Source organism: Myotis myotis, unplaced genomic scaffold (assembly GCF_014108235.1).
Source record: "Myotis myotis isolate mMyoMyo1 unplaced genomic scaffold, mMyoMyo1.p scaffold_m19_p_2, whole genome shotgun sequence".
Lineage (NCBI taxonomy): Eukaryota > Metazoa > Chordata > Mammalia > Chiroptera > Vespertilionidae > Myotis > Myotis myotis.
Window position 1 is genome coordinate 173,669,552 of NW_023416324.1, and position 8,079 is coordinate 173,677,630.

An 8,079-nucleotide genomic window follows, 5' to 3' on the forward strand; every position below is an offset into this window, starting at 1 on the left:
TAGGTAGGAAAATAATACAGTTCTTGTTAAATTTAGTGCTTTTGGACATTGAAACCACCTGCTGATCCAATGTAAAGTGATAACTTGGATCCCAAATTCTGTTTCATCCCCTTTCCCATCCCTAAGCTTCTTTCCCTTCTGAACTACTATATGCCTGAAATTTCTGAGTTAGTCTTCAAAGCAAAAACCATATATTATGTATTTACTACACTAATCATTTTATAAACATTATCTCTTCTTTCCTAGGCATGAAATTTTAGGATCCAATTCTTCTTTGCCTGATCCTCTGTATCCAATTTAACTCCTTCACTCTTCCTGGTGGTCCTCTGTAACAAGCACTGAGTAGGCAGAATAATGGCCCGTTCCCCCCCCCCTGCCCCCCACCGGGGATGTGCATGCCCTAATCACTAGAACCTGTGAATATGTCACCTTGCATCGAGAAAATACAGCAGTGGAAAACCTAGTGAAAACTGAATAAAGTCTGCATTTTAGTTAATAGTTATGAGCCAATGTTAATTTTTTAAAACACAATTTCTTTGAGGTTAAGGATTTTGAGACGGGGAGATTATCCAGATGGGTCCAAAGTAATCACAGGAGTCCTCTGGAAGTGGTGAACCTTTCCCAGCTGAGGTCAGAGAGAGGCAAAGTGAGGACTGGACTTGCTCTTGCTGGCTCTGAAGATGGGGGAAGGGAGCTACTTGAAGTTGGAAAAGGCCAGGAATCAGCCTTGAGGTAGCTTGGTTTTAGCCCAGTGAGATTCATGCTGGATTTTGGACCTACAGATTGTAAGATAATAAATTTACATTGTTTTATGCCACTAAATTTGTGATAAATTGTTTTTGGAAGCAACAGAAAAATAATGCAGGTACTTTAATTTCAAAAATGCCCCTTTGAAATATAATACCTAGAACTGAATAGAATACTCCAAATGAGGTCTGATGATATGCTAAATGTAATGTGGCAAAAGTACAGCAGTGGAAAATCTAGTGAAAACTGAATAAAGTCTGGGTTTTAGTTAATAGTTATGTGCAATGTTAATTTTTTAAAACAATTTTTTAGAGCGAGGAAGGGAGGGAGATGGGGCGAGAGAGAGAGAGAGAGAGAGAGAGAGAGAGAGAGAGAGAATTTCTTTGAGGTTAAGGATTTTGAGACGGGGAGATTATCCAGATATCATGTGCGAGAGAAACACGAATCGGTTGCCTCTGGCACGTACCTTAACCAGGGATCGAACTCAAAACCTGGGTATGTGCCCTGACTGGAAATCAAACTTGCTGCCTTTCGGTGTACAGGACAATGCTCTAACCAACTGTGAGCCACACCAGCCAGGGCCCAATGCTAATTTCTTAATTTTGGCAAATGAGCCATGCTTACGTAAAATGTTAATTTAACATCAGAAGAAACTGGGCAAAGGTACTATTTTTGCAATTTCTATATAAACCTAAAATTATTCCAAAAATAAACAGCATATTAAAACAAGAAAGAAGTAAACATTTAAAAAGTTATTAGAGTAGCTGTGGTGGAAATAGCTTGGAGAGAAAAGAGATTAGAACCGAATAGGCCAGATGGGAAACCGTAGGAGTAATGTTGGCATGAGTTGCCAAGGACCTCCATAGGGTTAAAGTCATGAAAATAACTAATACATATATGATATATTTCAAAAGAAAAAAATCAACGAAATACTTGCAATAGCAGAGAGCAGAGGTAAGAACAGTGATACCATGACAAAAGGTGAAAATTAGAGGAGGAATCTGGTCTGAAGGGAAATGAGATTCATTTAATTCATTCATTCATTCAGTATTTGTTGGTACCTACTGTGCCAGGCTCTATGCAAGGCACTGGGGATGTGAGAGTGAGTTTATAAATGTCAAATATGAAGTGACCTTAAAATTTCCTAGTTGGATTGTCCAAAAGGCACCTGGATATTCTAAGTGAGAGGACAGAACTGAAATAGCTGAGAAAAGTGATATCAAGTGAGGAAGGAGAAGCTAAAACTTAACTGGGAACAGAATCACAATTAGGGGGAGAGAGGAATAACAAAGACAGGAAGAAATGGCCTAAGAGCTTTGAAAAGAAACAGGATAGGGAAACCAAGATAAAACAAAGATCAAAGAAGAAGGGTTTCATCAAAAGCACTGTCCAAGAAATGACACACAAAGACAACAAGACAGGCGGTTCAAAAGATGGAGAGAGACCCCTGATACAGAGAAGGCGACTCAGGAGAACCCGTTACACTTTCAGTAAGGCCTACATGGAACCCAGACTATGAAGTCGAAACTTCCTTATAAGAAAGCATTTCAGCCGAAACCGGTTTGGCTCAGTGGATAGAGCGTCAGCCTGCGGACTGAAAGGTCCCAGGTTCGATTCCGGTCAAGGGCATGTACCTGGGTTGCGGGCATATCCCCAGTGGGAGATGTGCAGGAGGCAGCTGATCGATGTTTCTCTCTCATCGATGTTTCTAACTCTCTATCTCTCTCCCTTCCTCTCTGTAAAAAATCAATAAAATATATTATTAAAAAAAAAAAGAAAGAAAGCATTTCAGACTTAAAGGCCTTTGGGAAATGGGATTCCATTTATTATCATGCTTCTCAAACTGGAGTATTGGAAGCCACGGGATGTCTTTATGCAGCATCAGCTTTATTTGGGGATAAATGTATTGAAACAGAGAGAAGAATGCAGAATTTACAATGAATTCTGAAATGCAAGCATAGAATGTCTTTATAGGAGGTCACCTTCCTATTTCTAGGGCTACAAATTCACTCTCCACTTTTATAAGGGGCACTTGGGTACAAATCATAATGGCCAGCTATGTTGAAATGTGTGCTTGCTATTAAAACTCAGGATGCCTAAAATTTAAAAATAACTTTATGAACTATGGCCTCATATGGAAAATTACAACAAGCATTCCATATTCAAACAAGAAAAATAATGGACAAAATCTTGAATTTATATTTACCAGTATTTTCTATTGCTATTTATAGTAACCATATATTATTATTTATCCTTTATGCCTGTAGCTAGAGCTTAGCTACACATGTAGAGGGAAGTCAGTGTCATATACTCAGATGCTTAATCAATGATATTTGAGAATGATGCATATATATACTAAGTACTACCAATACTATATACATACATACATACATATACACACATATATAATATATATACATATATGTATGGTGTGTCTGCTTATATCTGTAATTTTGTTTTTTTCAGTTTCAGTCAACTGTGATCCAAAAATGTTACATGGAAAATTCCACAAATAAACAATTTAAAAGTTTTAAGTACTGCACCATCCCACTCTGTCCTGCCCAGGCCATGGATCACCCCTTCGTCCAGTATATCCACCCTGTACAGCTACCTGCCTGTTAGTTGATTAGAAGCCATTCGGGTTATCAGATCAACTATCTCAGTATCGCAGTGCTTGTGTTCAAGTAACACTTATTTTACTTAATAATGGCCCCAAAGCGCAAGAGCAGTGATGCTGGCAATTGGCATACGACAAAGAGAAGTCATAAAGTGTTTCCTTTAAGTGAAAAGCTGAGTACAGCACAATAAGATATTTTGAGAGACTACATTCACATAACTTTTATAACAGTATATTGTTATAATTGTTCTATTTTATTATTAGTTATGTTGTTAACCTCCTACTGGGCCTAATTTGTAAGTTAAACTTTATCATAGGTATGCATGTATAGGAAAAATAGAATTTAGCAGGTGCTTGAATAACATCGTTTTGTTCGATATTGTTTCATTATAATTTTGATGAGAAGCCATAGGAACTTAACTCTTGTTCATATCAGTTAGCCTATGGTAAAATTAATTTTATTATACATCGTTTTGCTTAAAGTTGCAGAACCTATCAATGACATTAAGTGAGGACTTGCTGTATACAGGGTTCAGTACCACCTGCAATTTCAAACATCCAAAGATGGGGGAGACTACTGTATATGTATGCATATGGGCACACAGACTGTAAATGTAAGTGTTAATACAAAAACTGGTGACTGTGCTTCAAATTTTAATTATATAGAAACAACTGAAACCTTGACTGATGTGTAGGGCACCATAGACCAGTAAAATGGGAGTACAGTTTTTATATGTAATTTTCTGCCAACTCAATTAAAATACTAGTTTTGGACTTGCTTTGGCAGCACATATACTAAAATTGGAATGATACAGAGAAGATTAATATGGCCCCTGTGCAAGGATAAAACACAACTTTGTGAAGCATTCCATATTGTTAGAAAAAATAAAATAAAATACTACTTTGGCATTAGGTCTTCATAAACCAGGCTAAACATAAATCTGAAAGCTCTGCTCTGATATTTTCCATCTAATTTTAAACAGCCTTGGTCTACAAGCCACAGAGCAATGCTTCCACCAAGTAAAGATTTATTTTATATCTTTTGTGTGGAGCCAAGTAACCGTAAGTAATACACAGGAGCCTCTTGAAAATGTCTTGGGAAAAATATGTAGGGTTAGTACATTTAAAAAAATCAATTGTCTAGTCTGATGTCATCTGAGTCGGGACAGTAATATCATCATCATTTATGACCCCGGTGTTAATTCTGATAAAGATTTTTACTGTTTAAAGAAAACCAATTTTACAGATGGTTAAAACAAACCAGCTCCTTTTCTAAATGCTTAGGTTTCTAAACTAAAAGTTTTACACCACTAGCTCTCTTTACTCCGTCTTGTATACACTGTCTGAAAGTACCACCCGGGGGCTAAAAAACAAAACATTAATGCAACACTAAACCTGGAAGACAGAATTACAGCTCTTGCAAGCATTGCATCCAGCCTAGGGTGTCGGCTTTCACAATGAATAACAACTATGGGGCATGTTGTCACTTCTTAACATCGTCTAATGCCTTGTTCATCTCTGCTGTCACATTTTAAAGGAATTTAGATATTACTGTGTTTTGAGAAAGCAAATCTCAGTTGATATCCTAGAGCATAAAAAATTATATTTTTCCTACTTGATCTCTATAATCATGAGACTGGTAGAATTCTGCAATTTGATATTACCAAGAGAAGTTGAAGAAGCATGTTCATAAAACCAGCAATTCAACTCCCAGGCACACCCCCTCGCAGAGCTCCCCAACAGCTGTGCCATGACCCCTGAGCACGCAGTGACTGGCTCTAGGTGTGCCCACATGGATCTCCTCCGCCCTCTAGTCAAGTCCTTGCAAATGTATGGCAAGTATATACACAAAGATATATGTATATATAGGAGCAATGTTTGTAATAACTAAAAACTGGAATATTCCAAATGTCCATCAATCAATTCATCTGCTAATAAGTTCTGAAATACTCACACAATGTAATACTGTACAGCGGTGAAGACTAATGAGCAATAGCCATATGCATTGACATGAACAAATCTAAGGCTATACTGTTGAGCAAAGACCCAGTAAGTTCCAGAAAAATATATATAATATGATTCCATTTTTGTAAAGTTCAAAAACATGTAAAATTAATCAACAAACTGTTTAGGAATACACAGATGTGATAAAAGCATTGAAAGAAGCAACAAATTATTAACACAAAATTCAAAACTTTGGTTTCCTCTGAGGGAGCAAGAAAAGCTTGGGATCAGAGAGAAGTACAAAGGAGATTCTAGAGACAATGGTAATACTACTCTTTTTACACTGAGCTGGAGGTACACATATGTTCCCTATATAGTTATTCCAATAAGCCTTACGGATACTTTATAAATATTTTGTATCTACTCAATATTTAATAAACTTCTCTTATAAAAGCCCTGCTTTGTCCACAGGTAGACAGTGACTGCATCTGCCACTACTGCAACACTGGGAGGTACATGGAGCAGGAGGGACAGAGAGCACCAACTTATACGGCCCCTGCAGGTCAGACACTGAGCCTTTCGCAAAGGCCCTACCAACTCAGAAGCAGCTGCACCAACAAAAGACTTGAAAGTTATACAATAATGAAAATTAAAACTAAATTCAATATGCTGTCATTTTATGAAGTACCATAGATGCAGATTTTAACATGAAATAAAATATGGACTTAAAGAACCAGGACTGAATAGACTGCCAGCCTATGGATGAGTGACTCCTCTTGCTGTTGTCTAAACAGTCAACATTTCATGGTGTATTTAGATCATACAACAGACATTTACAGAACGACAATACTTCAGTTCATCGCATACATCCACGAGGCATTTGCCTCGTCCAATGCCTGTTTTTCACTGTCAGTTAAGGACAGGCTTATAAAGCTTCAAGAGCAAGAACTGGGTCTGTCTCAACTGACATAACTACCAAGAAAAACAATGAAATCCTTTTTAGGAATTCATGCCTAGTATACTCTGTCTCCTTGTGGTTTAAGGACTAAACTATGGAAAGCCATTTTTCTAAGCATTAGATATTCTGCCAATCCAGAAGAGATATGTAAACTTACCCTCCAAATTACTTAAATTTACTATTTTTGATGTAAAATATAAAAGGAATCCAGCTGGAGTGCTCCCTTTAATATTAAAAAGCCACTAAAAAGCATAGTTAATGTTTACACAGAGGTTATTTTCCCCTCTTTTTTTTTTTTCCTTTCAAGTTTCAATGGGTGAGTGACCTTGCTGGAATTCCCCGCAGTTCTGGAGTATCTGTTTGGAAGTTTCAAACAGAAACGACTCTCACATGATACATTAGAATGGTATGCCAAGTGATAGCAGTCTGTACCTTGAACCTGGATATCACAGATGAATCAATAAACTTTATACAAAATGAAAGGCTTTTCCCCCTTAGGCCATTTAAGAAAGGATCACATTTAAATATGTATAATATTATGTATTCATAGGATCAATTATACACAGAAAAATTTCACTTATTTACCCAATTCAAGAAATTTACCCTTGATACAGCTTTAAGCTAACAAAGGCAGGATAATTTTTAAGCATGTCAAACACTAAACATGCTGAAGTGGGAATCTGGGTCCATAATTAATCCATTATATTTCTAAAACTACCGTAAAATCTAGATGATATAATGCATTTTTTTGGTTTTACTTTATTTTGGTATTTCTAAAATAGCCATTTTCATCCAGAATAAGCTATTTTGGACTTACTGTGAAAAGACTTACGGAAAACCGGTCTTTTCCAGTGGGAGTTGGTTGTGAAGCTAACCCTAAACCGCTGAAAATCAATACAGTCATAAGCAACAGTCGGGATGATTTAGAATAGAAACCAAATATTTCCCCAATCTAGGCCACACCTCTAGTTTCACTCTTGGCATTTCTCTCTCTCATTTTCAGAAGATGAAAGCATAGTAAGTGTTGCCCTAGAATTTTAGCCTAGTCATCCATCTTGCTCTCAAAAGCTGTTTCAGGACAGACAAAAATTAATCAATTCACAATCTGAGCTTCTACAGAATGTACTTGTGTTTCAGAAATTGAGATGAGTGAATGGAGAAAAAGTAGAGGGAGGACACTTTTTAAATATGTTTCCTGGAATATCTCTACACTGTTTTATAACTGGCTGGAATTTTCTGTGGAACATCAGACCTTCCTGGGCTGCCGAGAAAATGAGTAAAGAAGTCTCTGGGGATGACAGCAAGACCGACATTATCAAAAGAGGAAGGAAGCAAGGGGTACTGCTATTTGGAGTAGGGACATTCCTAGGAAACTCATTCTAAAATAGAAGAAAAATAAGGTGCCAGTTGTATCAAGGTACCACTGGTTGGAGCTCTTTAGAGACACATAATTTGGAGACACTGGTTACTTCAAAGTGCCTTCTGTCTGAACTAGGAGGTTGTCTTTAAGTTCCACAAAAGAGCCCGGCTTTCTTCTGGGAAGTTCGGTGTGGCTTTCACTTACCACCATAAATGTCAGAAGCAGAAAGCAGCTAGAACAGAGAAGCATTGAGAAACACAAAAATGAAGGAAGAGAAATGGCAATGGTAGCATAGTGGCAGGTGCTGCCTTCCTCTGTCCATCAATAGGAATAACTAGATACTTAAAAAGTTATACCATATTATTTTCATTTCTTTTTCTTTTCACATGACTCTTTCTTTCCTTCTGTGCTTCAGTTTGAACAATTTCTATTGACCTATTTTCAAGCTCACGT

General features: G+C 37.2%; 1 non-coding gene across 1 annotated transcript; it reads left to right on the top strand.

The window, feature by feature from the left end:
* The first annotated feature begins 4,139 nt into the window (after positions 1-4,139).
* LOC118677850 lies at positions 4,140-4,242 on the top strand. The gene has a single exon (XR_004974574.1). It is a non-coding gene; the product is annotated as a U6 spliceosomal RNA (small nuclear RNA).
* The last annotated feature ends 3,837 nt before the right edge of the window (positions 4,243-8,079 follow it).